This window comes from Muscardinus avellanarius, assembly GCF_963383645.1.
Source record: "Muscardinus avellanarius genome assembly, chromosome: 4".
NCBI lineage: Eukaryota > Metazoa > Chordata > Mammalia > Rodentia > Gliridae > Muscardinus > Muscardinus avellanarius.
Window position 1 is genome coordinate 122808446 of NC_137789.1, and position 15190 is coordinate 122823635.

A 15190-nucleotide genomic window follows, 5' to 3' on the forward strand; every position below is an offset into this window, starting at 1 on the left:
CTATGCTTTTCATTGTTGGAATATACTCCTACTTACTAAAGAAATGTTTACTGTAATGCCGCGTGTCCTGTTTCTCCAGCAGCAGCCTCGCACATCTCATGCCTCCCAAGTCTCCTGATTGCATCAGGAGACCATGTGCAGTGATTGACCCAGACCGTCTGGGTTTATGTAAGTACACTCTATGATGTTTGCATGACACCATTGCCCAACACATCTTCCAGAACACATCTTTGACATTAATTTTCACATTACACCTAAACATATTTACACCTAGATGTTTATCTCTGGATTTGTTCTTAAGAATACCCAAACTAACTTTCACTCATGGCAACACTAAAATAGGTCCTAACCACAACCCAAAGTTATTTTCCTTAAGATTCAGTACTACAATACAAAAAATAAATAAATAAATGTCTAAGATTTTTTTGACTGGGGCTTCCTATAAATGATTCATATCACTCTCCATATCAGGGACTCATCCAAACGCAGAAATTCCTACTTGAACAGAAAAGTGAAAAAGCCATTGTTCAATACAAATATAATCCATCCAAGAAAGGCTCCCATGTGCTTAACAAATGGTTGGTACATAAAGGCTGAGATGAAAGCCAGTTTCTCCTCTGTGCTCTCATGAGTTTCACAGATTGTCTTATTCCTCCCACATAAAGTCTGATATAACTATTCTCCATCAGGAGCATAGACCTGAATGAGCCTCCCGCCCCCCAAAGCTGTGCTACCTATTGAAGGCCAATCACCACAACTTCTGCCCAACAGAAGTGTACTATTTAATGAGGCTGGTTCCAGGCAAAATCCCTATATGTGATCCTTCAGATACAACCACGGCTGATGACAAGGTTTTGCCTGGCAAATCTCAGGGGAAAACTGATGTCCCTGCACTGGGTGTACAGTCAGTGTGTTTTGGTTTCTGAGGGGAGAGCAGTCGAGGACTCAGGTCTGCCCTCCACTGCACAGGCCAGCTCACCGTGCTCATATCTACTTTCTCCCTTACTGTAAGCCTCGGCCAAGGCACTGCCTGCCAATACTTCCTTATTTAGGTCCTTGGCTAACGCATTTTTCTCTACTCTCAGTACATCTTCACTTTTAGCTTTTCGCCTTTTCCTAGCCATGTCCCCAGCCCACACCAAAGTACAGACCCTTAGTTGGGGCTCGTCGGGAATGACATAACTTTTCCCATCTGTACCGCATGTCATCTGGTCCTCACCAGTGCTGTCCCAGGGAGAAAGCGGAACCCTGGTGGAAAGTTGGGGGCTCTCATTGGACCTCTTGCTTGCACTTTATAAGAAGTGAGCTAAGGTTTCATTATGTCTTTTCCTATGACTCATTGTTTTAACTGACCATGTCTACACTTGGAACCTCAACAACCTTGTTTAAACCATTCATGGCCAGACGATCACTTGGGCCATTCTTGCTTTCTCCTCCATTGGTTCCCCCTTCAACCACAAATTTGCACATTTCTTTATTTCCAAACTCTTTGAAACACTTCTGTATATCCATCCATACCAGCATGTTTTCCCTCCTGTTTAGCTCTTTGCAGTTTTCAGGTCTGAGTGGAAAAAACTGAAGATGTAAAACTCTCAAATAGTGGGTGAGTTTGGGAAGAGTGTGGCAAAATCTTAAACCACTTGTAAGTTGAGAAATTTTGTCCTCTCACGAGTGTGAAAAGTAGGTCTAAGCTTAGCAAATAAACTGATAGTCTGGTGAATGCGTTGGTGTCAGGACAAGATTTGGATTTGAATCTCAGCTCCCCAACTTTCAAGGTATTTGGTAATGGAACATCTGCTTAACCTCTCCTTGAGATCTCATCTTTTTCTGTAAAATGGGAACATCAGATCCATAGTTAAGGTGTGTCCAGGATTTAGCTTTTGTGCCTAGCACACAGACAGCACTCAACAATTTGTAGCCATTGTTATTGTTCCTGGGAAAAGCTGGACGTTTAGCTGGAATATCAACAGTTCATAAAACCACTCTGTCACTCTGGATGTTACTAGTAATTCAAGCACTTCTGTTCTTCTATTTTGATCCATCATATGAAACACAGGAAATCACATGGCCTCTTCTTCTACTCTTGAGAGTACTTTTATGTTTAAAAGTCAGCAGTAGAATGTAAATAGAAAGTACAAACTGAAAATTGCCTTGACTTCAAGATTTCTCTGCCTGCAGGTGATTTTTATTGAGGTCTTTCTTTGACTGTGGTTTTGCAGAACCAAAGTAGAATACAGCTGGAGTACAGAATGACTAAGTGAGGTAGTACCTGGTTTACTAAGTTTTTGAGTGTGTGTGTGTGTGTGTGTGTGTGTGTGTGTGTGTGTGTGTGTGTGTGGTGTACTGGGAATTGAACACAGGGGGGCCTACTTCCAAGTTATTTATTTTGTTTTGTTTTGAAACAAGGTCCTACTAAGTTGCTCAGAGTGTCTCTATTTTCTGATGCTGTTCTCAAACCTTTGATCCTCTTGTTTCAGTCTCCTAAGAACTTATATTACAAGCATGCATCACCATACCCAGCCTGGTTTACTAATTTGATGTTAAGATTCAAGGTAAGATTGTTGCCACTGAATTATAAAATAATTTTTCCACTCTTGGGGGGTTCTAATTATTCTATTTCCAGTTGCCAGAATCTGAGCAAAATAAAAGGAAAATTTAAGCTGAAAATCACTTTTACTATAATTTTTCATTTATTCAGTCAGAACTTTAACATTCTTACTAGCATTAAGTCAATCTCAATTCACTGCTCTAAGATTGCTTATGTTGGTAAAATGAAAAAGAAGACTTCAAAGAGAGTAAAAAGATTCTTTATATAAATTAGACCTTCTAAATCTAAGAACTCCAAGATATCCTGCAATTTCCAAAAAAGAAAAAGAAAACACAAGTGGTAATATATTTCTCCACAACAATTACAGGAATGGCAATATTATGATATAATAAAGTATCAAATGTAGCTAGCCTATACACAAAAAAATTCATCTCTGTTATTTTGAGTATGTTTCCCCAAAAAACCAATAATAACACTCTCTGACATGAATATAGACTTTATCAGCTTATATCTGAAAAGGACTTATTTTGTAGCCCTGGAAACACCATGGTGGTAGAATAACTTTTATGAGGGACACAGGCCAAGGAGGCCTGGTCAGAAGACTTCAGAAAATAGAAGATCAAAAGATGGTAATAAAAGTGTCATTTCAGAAGAAGTAAGATCTGAACTCTCACTTCTTGACGTCAGTTAAGGGTAGGGCCTGACGACTTTCTCAATGTCATCAAAAAACTATGCTATAAAAATAGTTGCACCCAAAAGTATCCTTTCCTGTCATCTTACATATTACTGATTCATAGTCAAATCAGCATCTGCAAAGTTCTGCTCAAAGCCTCTTAAGGCATAATGTTAAAAACATATGGATATCAAAATAAAGAATAAAAAAAAAACCAGGGCAGGGGCTATAGCTCGGAGGTCGAATGCCCCTGGGTTATATCCCCAGACCCGCAAAAAAAAATTTTTTTAATAAAATAAATAAATACGTACATACATACATACGGATATACATTCCTTCCCAGTCTAATTAGCATGATGTAATGAAATTGCTGGCCAGGATTATTAAAATACTGAAAGATCAGAGAGACACATCTCAGGAGTTATACATGCCAATTTCCTTGGCAGTGGCCTGCGTAGATCATAGCCAACTTGGAAGCAGGCCTGGAACTTCTCACCTGGCCCTTTATTATGCAAGCTTTTCTTTATATAGTGCCTTTTTTTTTTTTATTCTCCAAAGAAATGCCTTTCTTCCCAGAGCTTTTAGTTTGCTTTTTATCACAAATAATCAGGAAACTGGGTCCTGTGATCTTTGCCTAGTGGCTGGATAGAGTGTAGTATACAGATGGAGGTACAACTATGGTCTCATGATAAAGTTCTCCAGCCCCTGTTCCTGCCCACCAGTACATCAAATGGGCCACTGGAATCATTCCTTAGCATTCTTTCTCACCTGCCTCTATCTGAGCTCAGAGGGTCAACTCAAGAAGTCTTTATCATTCCCTTCTCCTCCATTGCTATGAGAAACTTGAAATAGATGAGATTTTGGCTTGAGGGCAGGAACTATTTCTCATTCATCTCCATAAACACAATGCCAGCACATTGCCCCAACATGTGGTAAGTGCTCTGTGAAAGTGCAGTGAAATAGAAGTAAGAAAATGAGAATAAATGAGGATAAAAATGTTACGGTTTGCGAATATGTTACAGTTTGGGGAAACTGTCCCCAGGGACCCCTGTTAGGGTCCCGGACACAATTTAGCTCAAACCACAACAAAACACAAAAACAGAAAAAACCGTGGGTTCTTGTCCTGAGCTAAAGATAAGTATACAATAGACCAGACTCTTGCTGAAGATTTAAAGAAGTTTATTAAAAAGACAGAAATACAGAAGATAGTTACAGCCCCATTCCATTCTTGAATGGCATGGGAGGTGGTTTGAGTGAATGCCCCACCAAAGGTACAACACATGGACCAGACCTTTTATACCCACGACCTCCTTCTTGTTTATGTAATTCTGACATAGTAAGTGTCCCTGTAAGGTTCCTCCCCTTACCCTGTAAGGAACCTTCCCCTGCCAAGGTGTCTTTCACAAAGGTCCATCCCCTCCTCCCATCCTAGGTAGATTATTATGTAGATCTGTCTTTAGAAAGAGGAAGTCCTAGCTCCCCTCTCCTATGGACTTGCTAATTACTTTTAGCTAAGTCAATCTAAGTTTCAATAGCTGTTTGCTTCCTGACGGAAACCAAGACCAAGTCTTTCACAGATTTGCCCCTCACCCAATTTTTGAAATATCTTAATAATTAGAGCTTTCTCAAATTTTCCTAGGCCATTCCCAATACTGGTACAAAAATGCTACAATGAAAGGAGAAAAGTTTAAGAAAGTGGAGACCAAGAATTTTGTCTACATTTTTGCTGAAGCTGACTATTTTAGGTTCGATTTCATTTGCTAGCTGCCTTCACCACTTTTCTACCAACATATTTCCTAAAGCAAACTGTTTTCCCTCCTGGGCACCAGGCTTTGGTCATAATATACAAAACACCATCTTAAATGCTATGCCCAGATGTTGAAGTTCTAAAAATATAATTCTGTAAAAAAATTTGAAAAATTCTTTAAAAGACATTTACTTACATTTTTAAAGGGAATTTGTTTTTAAAAAGATATAAAAACATGACAGAATCAGTAGTTGGGAGTCTGAGACAAGAGAATTATAGGTTCAGGGCCAGTCTTAGCAAATTAGCGAGACCCTCTGCAACTTAGCAAGAACTTGCTTCAAAATAAAAAATAAAATAGGGCTGGAGGTAGAGGGCCCCTGCGTTCAATTCCCAGTTCCAAAAAATAAAAAATAAGAAAACCATCATTGGGCACTTTACACAATTAATTAGATACCCATAACATATATATTTTAAAAGTATAAACATGTATACTAAATGACAAGTGCATACATATAACAGCCAAATTCTTACACAAAAGTGATGAAAAGTTAGTCATTTTAGATGAAGACCAACAAAATTTACTATTTACATACACTTATATATACTTACTATTGAGAATATACACAAAACTATCAAATTAAATAATTATTTAAAAAATTTTAGCTATAGAAGTTCTACTTAATTGTTATCAATTTAAATAATTATTTAAAAAAATTTTAGCTATAGAAGTTCTATTTAATTGTTTTCCAAGTGATTTTTCATTTTCTTGGATATTCAATTTTTAAAATTTTTATCTTTAATCTTTTAAAATATGTTTATTTTATGCTCTTTAAATTTTTTTAATTTTTTGTTATTTAAATTCTATGGTCATGGTACATTTTTCGCTAAAATATTTTGAAATGTTTTATAAAATTGTGAGCTCATCTTTGCTAGGGAATTTTGTTTTTCCTGAGACACACTGTGGGAACATACCTCCACTATAGTTTTGCATTTGCCTTCACCAAAACTTTTAGAACATTTTGCCATTTTTTCTCCTTCCTTCCTTCCTTCCTTCCTTCCTTCCTTCCTTCCTTCCTTCCTTCCTCTCTCTCTCTCTCTCTCTCTCTCTCTCTCTCTCTCTCTCTCTTTCTTTCTTTCTTTCTTTTCTTTTCTTCTTCTTCTTTTTTTTTTTGGTGGTACTGGGGTTCCTGGAAGCCCTTCTACCTCCAGGCTACACTCCCAGACCTATTTTATTTTTGGAAACAGGGTCTCCTAAGCCAGCGCGGCTGACTTCAAACCTGCGCAATCCTCCTGTCTCCACCTCCCAAGCACGGGGATTACAAGCGTGTGCCACCGCGCCCGGCAACATTTTGCCGTTTTTCTATCAAATTTAATTTGTTGGCTGAGATGCTCAGTGTATCACCCTGTGAGTGATATTTGCTTAAAAAACAAGGAATACATATATTTCAAGAAGGTTATGAACTCAGAAAGATGGTGGGTCTTTTTTATCTTGTGAAATAACTTTTGCTTCAACTTTTAGGTAATCCCCCTCATTCCACCAAAAAGCAAGCTCTCATAGATAATATCTATGTCTCAGTTAACTTTGTACGCTCAGTGTTATGTAGTGCTTCATATGAAATTATGCCCAATGGGTTTTGAGGGTTTTTTAATTTTGTTTTTTTATGTTTATTGGTGCATTGTAGTCTCCCATCATAATGTAGTTCACAGTGATGGCGACAAACATGCACACGGTACTTGCTGAGTTTTCTCTGGCTCCCTCCCCACTTTCCCTGTTCTCCATACAAAAAATTGAGATTGACATTGGTGTCCTCACCTATGTGCATAAAGTCAATGGAAGTGTTTCCTTCATTAAGTCTTCCTCTTCCCACCCTTCCTAACCACTTCCCCTCCTTGGCCCACTCAAGTTTCTCTTCCATTATCTTCCTTCTTATATCTCAGTTATTCCCTAGCTTATGAGAGAAAACATATACTCTTCACTTTCTGTGGTCTATTTTTATTGACTTGAAAATAATAAAAAGAGAAATACTGATGGCAAAATCATGGGCTCTAAGTCACTGTAGTCTCTCTCTCTCTTTCTTTCTCTCTCTCTTTCTCTCTTTCTCTCTCACACACACACACAATGAAAGATAGTTATCATTAACATATTTTATTTTATGACTTGCATTTGTTAATGCAAATTAATGTGGTGGATGGTTCTGAGATTAAGACGTCCCACTATTTCCCTTTCGTATTTCCACATCTAATTGCTTAGTATAATTAGCTCTTACCACACACTGCTTTTCTTTCTTGTAAGATTATTTGCATCTGTTGGTTCTTCTTTCTGCTATGAGCTCATTTCTAGTGCAGTTGATCTTCGGACAGTCCTGGAAATTTTTCAAGTCCTTAAATTCTCAAGATGTGAAACTTTGAAAGCTTTAAGAAAAAAAAATCAAAATGTAAGTGAGTTAATCTCATGCATACAAGAATTTCTCTAAAAATCCAAAAGGTCAACCTGGCCATGAGTCGTGTCACGTGCCTTTATCCTAAGGGAAATTTATTTTCATGTCTTGCAGTTATGAAATGTAAAAGAAGTTCTTTAAGTGTCAATGCCAACATATTTCAAACTTAAATATAGTTCTTTAACTCAAAATAACATTTTTAAAGCAGGAAGCAAACCAAAGATATTAAGGGTAAGCAATCCTAATGGAGAGAAGTGTTTTTGACCATTTTTTAATAGTGTAATTTTAATGGTGTAGGAGTTTTAAATTCCCAAAGTGGATGACTTTTTTTTTTTTTTTTTTGTACTGGGGATTGAACCCAGGGATGTTCTGCTACTGAGAACGACTTTTAAGGAAACCGGAAGGAAGTGAAATTGTTTCCTCTGATAATGAAAGTTCAAATGAACCATTCTACAACTATGCCTGGTATGTGACTGCCATTCAAAGCACTGCCATTCTCAATCCTCTGCTTTACCTAAAGTTGACTAAGAATGGCAAATAATTATTGGGCACTTACATAATGCCAGGCATTGTCCTATGTGCTTTATATAAGTTATATCATTGAATCTTGATAAGAAGTCAAATGAATTACATACTTGCTTATCTCCATTTAGAGATATTAAAGCTGAAACATCTAGATGTGTAGGCTACTCTTGATCACACAGCATGTAGTTGGCAGGGCAAGAATTTGAACCTGACCCTGTCGTGCCCCTAATATTTGCTCTTTATCTGTATATTTTACTTCTCAAACCTTCGCTGTCAATTTAGTTTGGAGTTTCTAAGTAAAAACATCAGGGAAGAGGAAAAATATAATTTAGGGCTATAAACGAAGTCTGTGGCACACCAAAACATCAACATCTGTATGAACATTAGAAAATTCAGCCAGTCAGATATTTTGAAAGACATCCAGCTAGCTGTCAAAAACTCAGTCTTTAGTTATTCTGCCAGATATTAGGGAGACTTTGATTATATTTGCAAATTGGGACATAAAACTTTGGTTAATAGAGCTTTAGCTGACCCTAGCAAAATTCAGATCTAAAAAAATAGAGTGGACTTTTCAAGGCATAATAATCCTATGTAATATAAGCTGCCATCTTGAGAAAATCTCTGGGCTGAACAAACTTCAGCACACCTCAAGTCAAATATGCCTTTTTGTCTACACGCTATATGATAGGTGCAATTGCCTGAGGTACATTTGGGTAACAACAAATATAGCTAAAAGTTATTTACTTAGCAAATATCTAGTCATCACTTACCTAGATCAAAGCACTCTACTGGGGGAAAATACAGGATACAAAAATAAATTAAACAAATGCACGTGCTACATAAAGAGTTTAAAACTCTGGATAAAACACGTTCACATATGGCAACAATACAGTATACCATGTTAGGTTCCTCCATGCATTGATGACGGTCACAAAAGTAATATGAGGCCTCGACTTTGGCGGCCATCAATATTAAACTTGGTGAAGTACGCCAAGGCGCTTTTGAAAATAGGGCAACAATTGATTACTTGCTTTTGCTCCATCATCTAGGATGTCAAGAATTTCCTGGAATGTGTGGTTTTAACATCACTGATAATTCAAAAAAAGTAACTAGTTTAATATCAGACATTCAGGAACAGCTAGAGCATATCCAGCAATGCAAAGGGCTTTTTTTTGTATATGGTTTCTCATAGATGGCATGACTCCTACCCTTTTTAACTCCCTTCCTTATTCTCTTTTTTTCATTTTATTTTTAGGGCTGTGCTTGCTAAACTGTATTGTGAGTTTTGTTTCTCATAGGCTGGAAGCTTTCAAACTTTAGATGGTGCTATAGATAGAACCTAAAATGGACATTTATTGAAGCCCCTTGGATGGCCATAGAGACTCAAGACATTCACCCATCTGACTCCCTCAAAGCCAAGAAGCTTGCATGCACCCTAAAGCTGGGGCCCCACTTTATCCATTCTCAGCATGGAAGCAGTTAATGACAGATTTTGCCGTCTTTATTTCTTTGCTATGGGTGCATGCAATCCCCCCCTCGAAAGAGGGGGAGTTTATGGTGATTGAACCTGTATTGATTGTTAATAAGAGCTGTATTAGGGACTGACAAAAATAAGCTGTCATACTTAGGTAAAAATTATTTTCTCTGCTTCTAAGCTGCCAGCCACGAGCTGCAGCCAATATTGACCTTGGCCAGCTAAAAGTTAACTGTTAGCCTGGTTAAAAATTCTCATGGTAGTTCAGATTAAAAATCAAGAAACCCTATGTTGATTACTTTTGGCCGGACAGGTGTCAAGAAGTTAATAGAAAGAGGGGGGGAATGTGCTGGTATTGGGAAATGGCTTCAAAATGTATTAGTTTCTAAAATATAGAAAGTAGTCAGAGCTTGGATGTGGTGCAGGCACTCAGACAGGGAAAGCATCCTGCAGAGTTCCAGGAACCAAAAGTAATTAGCAAGAACACAAAAGAGTGGTAGCCCAAGGCCTTCTTATTTTAAAAGACAGGTTTACATAATAAATAACTCCTAGCAGATAGGATGAAATTCCCCAAGGATGTGGGAAGATGGTACAGGTCTTTGTCAAGGAGGCAGATACTAAAAGGGGGTTAGATACCATGTGACCCCTGCTTAACAAAGACTTGGGCCTATATCTGCATCAAGGCAGGAGGAAGGCTTTTGGTTGAGCAAGAAATCCCCATAACTATAAAAAAAGGGGCCTGCATGGACTTAATGGGTGGGCTCACACTTAGGTCAGAAGATTATTGGTTGGGCAAGATGAAGGATAACGTATCTTTATAAAAACTATTCTGTATCCAAAAACTTTAGTAACTTATTTTCAAGTTATTCCACTATATCCCTCTGATGTAGTGCTTTATAATTCTGTCCCTTCTTTCTGCCTTTTTAATAATAAAATTACTTAAGTGTACAGCAGTAGAGTTCGGGCTATTCTTTTCTACAAATAGGTAAGAACAAGAACCCGCAGCTACAGCTCACACCATAACCGTTTCGGTACCGAACGAGGTCACCACTAGAGTTTTGGTGTGGTACCATTACATTCTGGTAATTAAGAACTGGAATTTTTCTGACATTTGATTTGCTCATATAAAAGATTTTAACTATTTTCATTCATTTATGTCACTAAATTTTTTTTTACAAATCTAATAAATTGATCTCTTTTGAATGTGCCTGAAAGTTTATATTTAGAAGACCAAAAAAAAAAAAAAAAAAAAACTCACCTGGAAGACTTCTAGAGCGGAAACACAAATTCAGCAAAGTAGCCAGGCACAAAATCAACAGTTTTTCTATATACCAACCACAAATCCACTGAAAAGGAATGATAGAAAACGATTCCATTCACAATAGCCTCAAGAGATAAAATATTTAGAAACAAGTCTAACCAAGGAGGCAAAAAACCTCTACAATAAAAAAAATTATGAAATTTCTTCAACTAACTCTTCCTGCCATGTCAGGAACTGTGCTGTACTCCAGAGATGGAGAGAAGAAAATCCATTCCCCATCTTCAAGATTTGTTTAGTAGCCATATCAGTAACCACACTGTTGATTGCATGTATAATTATACTACCATAATTAGAAATTTTCTGGGCCTGGAAATAAAATGTCACGTCTAGTCTCTAAGGAAACAATTGCTAGTGCCCTCAAAAGAATCTATTAATTGTCAGATTAAAGCATATCATTTGGGTCTAGAAAAAAGAACCAATGGGAGTGAAAGGTGAAGGAAGTTAAATGTCTAAAGTCAGAGGAAAAGGAAACTGAGTCAGAAAGAAGCATTCAAAGAATTTGAGTTGAGTTTTGGGTTTGAGAAGTGTAGCATTTAGGAATAGTAGAGACTTCTAGAATCAAGACGAAAATGATATCCAGAGAAAGAATTAGTGCCAGGAAAATAGGAAAACAGGCAAATCAAATGAAATAACTAGTAAAGTCGTCTTTATCAGAAGCTCTTATTTGTGTGTCACTTTATAGTGTGATTTTGGAGGCGGAAAATTAAGACTGTGTGAGCTGCTTCATATGACTGTGATTATACATTCAGACAATATAATATTCTCTATCCTTTTGTTGACAGTTATGAGCCAGTAATCTCAAAGTTTGAAATGTTTTTAATCTCTAAAATCATATTTTAAGCCACAAGAATGTCCTCAAGCCATAATATTTTAATACTTCATATAAAGCAAATGGAGATCAAATAAAATACATAGCATTTTGTACCAAATTATCTGTGGTGGAGGAAAGGAAGTCTCTAATGGCAAATTAACAAGGTATATATTAAAATAACAGGGTTGGATACTGATGAAGGATGGCTTTTTGCCTGCCAGTCTGGCAATGGCCCTAACATTCATGCCGTGTGGGGTGCTGCCCTCTAATTGGTCTAGCTTAATCACTGTTAATTAAAATGATGATGACACCTGACTCAAGATATGCTGGATAGGAGCTCCCCATAAAAAATCTAAAATTAGTACTAAGCGTACTATAGGGAGTTAGTTCCTGGAACTTGAACTGAGAAACATGTCAGGAACAGGGGTGAGCATGAGCGAGCAGCAGAGGCATCAGAATCAGGCAGAGACAGAGTGGGAGTGGCAGAAGTACAGACAGAAAGCCAGACGTGCTCCTTGCAGACAAGGAAGGTATGGGAGAAGGGAGAAATGATCCCAGTGGGTCTCCTTGTGTTATATCCAGTCCTTTGTATAGTTGGATTCTAGGAAATGTTGCATTAATATTCCACTTTATTTTTAATTAAGCTATTTTACATTGTTTTTTTTAATAAAGTTAATGTGAATCCAAAGAACTGTCCCCTAAAATGCAGAGAATATCTTATATCTCAGGGGTTTATTTTTCATATTTGCTCTTATTTGTCCACACCATGATTTATCTCTAATAGCACTAAGGCTCTCACAGAGACACTTGAAAGTCCTTTTGAAGATGAATGGGGAAATTTTTATGAAGATCTATTACCCTGAGTGTCTTTGCATATTAAAAGACACTAAATAGGAAACAACGAGGAAATACATGGAAACTTGACCTTTGGTAGTAGGTGGAATAATGGCCCACCTCCATCCCCAAAGGTGTCTGTATCCTAATGCCAGGAACCAGTGATGTATGTCACTTCACATGGCGCAAGGGACCTTGCAGATGTGATTAAGATGAGGACTTTAAAATATGAAGACTGTCCTAAATTAGTCCATAGTCTCTATCCCATCACATTTCTTAAATATGGTAGACTATGGAAGAAGAGCATGTCAAATAAGTAAGAGGGAAGGAGAAGAGATTTACAGTGAAAGGGGCTTTAATTTACCATTGTTAGCTTTCAGAATGGGATAAGAGGACCAAGAGCCAAGGAATGTAGCATCTCTGGAAGCTGGCAAGCTCTACAACTTGATAAGTTCCACTCACAATCAGCAAGAAGAAGGAGCCCTCAGTCCTAAATCCACAGGAGCCGAATTCTGCCAACCACACAAATAAGTATGAAAGTGGATCTTTCCCTAGAATTCCCCCAGCCCCTGCCGAAAGAACACAGGTGCCCTTCCAATACCTGGACTTTAATCCAGAGCTATAAAATAATACATTTGTATTGTTTCAAGGGACAAAGCTTCTGGGAATTTGTTACAGCTGCTACAGAGAGCTACTATACATTCCCCATCAAATTGCATAATTCTAAGTCTAGCAAGAGATGGCAGGGAAACTAAGAAAGTTAGACTTTAATTGCTTTTATTAAGTGGCTAAATGAGTGATGTGTGCATGTATGCCCCTACCATTGTATACCCCATTAAGATCCATGACTACAATGCACCAATAACAATTAAAAAAAAAAAGTTGCTTTAAGAATAATGTTCTATTAACTATTTTGCAGATTCATTTTGGGCCAGGGGCTTGATTACATAAGCAAGTAAGTAAACAGTCTAAATCTGAGAGTACATTTTGAAGTTAGAAAATGTAAACATGAGCTGGGCCTGATTGTATGTGCTTGTAATCCCAGTACTTGGGATGCTGAGACAGGAGAATCGCAGATTCGAAGCCAGCCTCAGCAATTTAGTGAGATCCTTTGCAACTTAATGAGAACCTGTTTCCAAATAAGAAATAAGATCTGACTGGGGGTGTAACTGAGGTAGAATGCCTCTGGGTTCAATCCCCAAAAAAAGAAAGTCAAAATAATATCCATAATCTTTAGGCATATTTATTTGCATATTTATAATATGAAAAAATGTAATAGCTATTCATTGATTAAAATTACTTTAAAATTGTATTAAATTTTTTTTTTTTTGGTACTGGGGTGGAACCCAGGGACATTTTACCTCCAAGCTACACCCCAACATACTTTTTATTCTTTACTTTGAAATGGGGTCTCACTGAGTTGCAGACGGTCTCACTAAGTAGCTACTCAGTAAATAAATGCTGAGTTTTGGCATTGTGTTCTCTAAAGTACTAGAAATTCAACAGAGAAAAATATTTCCAAGAATTTTTATTCCAAATTTGAGATAATTTGGCAAATAATTATGTTCCTTTTTATTGCTTCTGAAAACTAAGAGTTGTCTTTAGGGGTGAATCATTTGTAATTTCTGAACCAATTGGCCTGTTTGGTGGTATAAATTTGAAAACCTATAGTGCAATGAGATAAGAGCTACAATGGTTCAATTATCCAGAATTTAATTGGGTACTAATATGCACCAGGTTCTGAATTAGGCTCTGGGGAAAGAGATTAGTCCTCCTCCCTGAATATGGGCCATCCTTAGAGGCTCACTTCTAACAAACACAATGCAAGATAAATAAGTCTGCCAGACTTCCACGGTCAGCTCAGAAGGGACAAGCATATTTCTGCCTGGCTTTCTAACCCTCCTAAGAAGCCTTGATGGTCTCTGGACAATATAGGTGAGCTTCCCAGAGACACAGTGTGCCACAGAAGGAAGCAGAGGGAATCTGGAGAGGCAAAGAGAAAAAAATACCCAACCAAGAATCATGTGGTCCTACCAATTCCAATCAGTGTGGCAAATGTAAATACAAAGAATATGCACAATACAAAGGTAAAACATAGAGATAGCTAGAAGTAAAAAATTTCCCTTGTAAGCATAGTGCTTGAGTTAGACGCAATAAGTTTTCAAAAGAGGGATCACACTGTATTAGCACTCAGATCAAGAAACAGTATATTACCAGAGCCCTAGTATCCCCAGGATGCTTCCTCCCAGCTACTCTCCTCTTTAAAGGAAACCCCTGGTCTGGATTCTAACACCATAGGTTAATTTTGTCTGTTCGTTTTTTTCTTTCTTTCTTTCTTTTTTTTTTTTTTTTTTTTTTTTGGTACTGAGGATTGAACCCAGGGGCATTCTATTTTCCAGCTATACCCCTATTTTGAAACAGGTCTCACTAAGTTGCTGAGGCTGTCCTAGAGCCTGGATTCCTACCGTTTCTACCTTCTAAGTGCTGAGCTGCACCAATATGCCTGGCTTGCCTGTTTTTAGCATTATTATTATTGTTTCATACGGAGTAAATTATTTAGCATGCGTTCTTTTTATCCCAGCTTGTTATGCTCAATATGGTTTGTGAGAGTTATCATACTACTGGACATATCCATCATCTGTTCTGTTTTTTGTTATGTAATATAGCCTACTGTGTGAAAACACAACAGTCTATCCATTCTAGGGTTATGATGTTTGTGAGTTTCCAAGTTTGTGCACATCACCAATATACAGCTGAGAACATTTGGGTTTTGAACAACAATTAGGAATTGCCATTTGCCCAGCAGACACGGAGGCTGT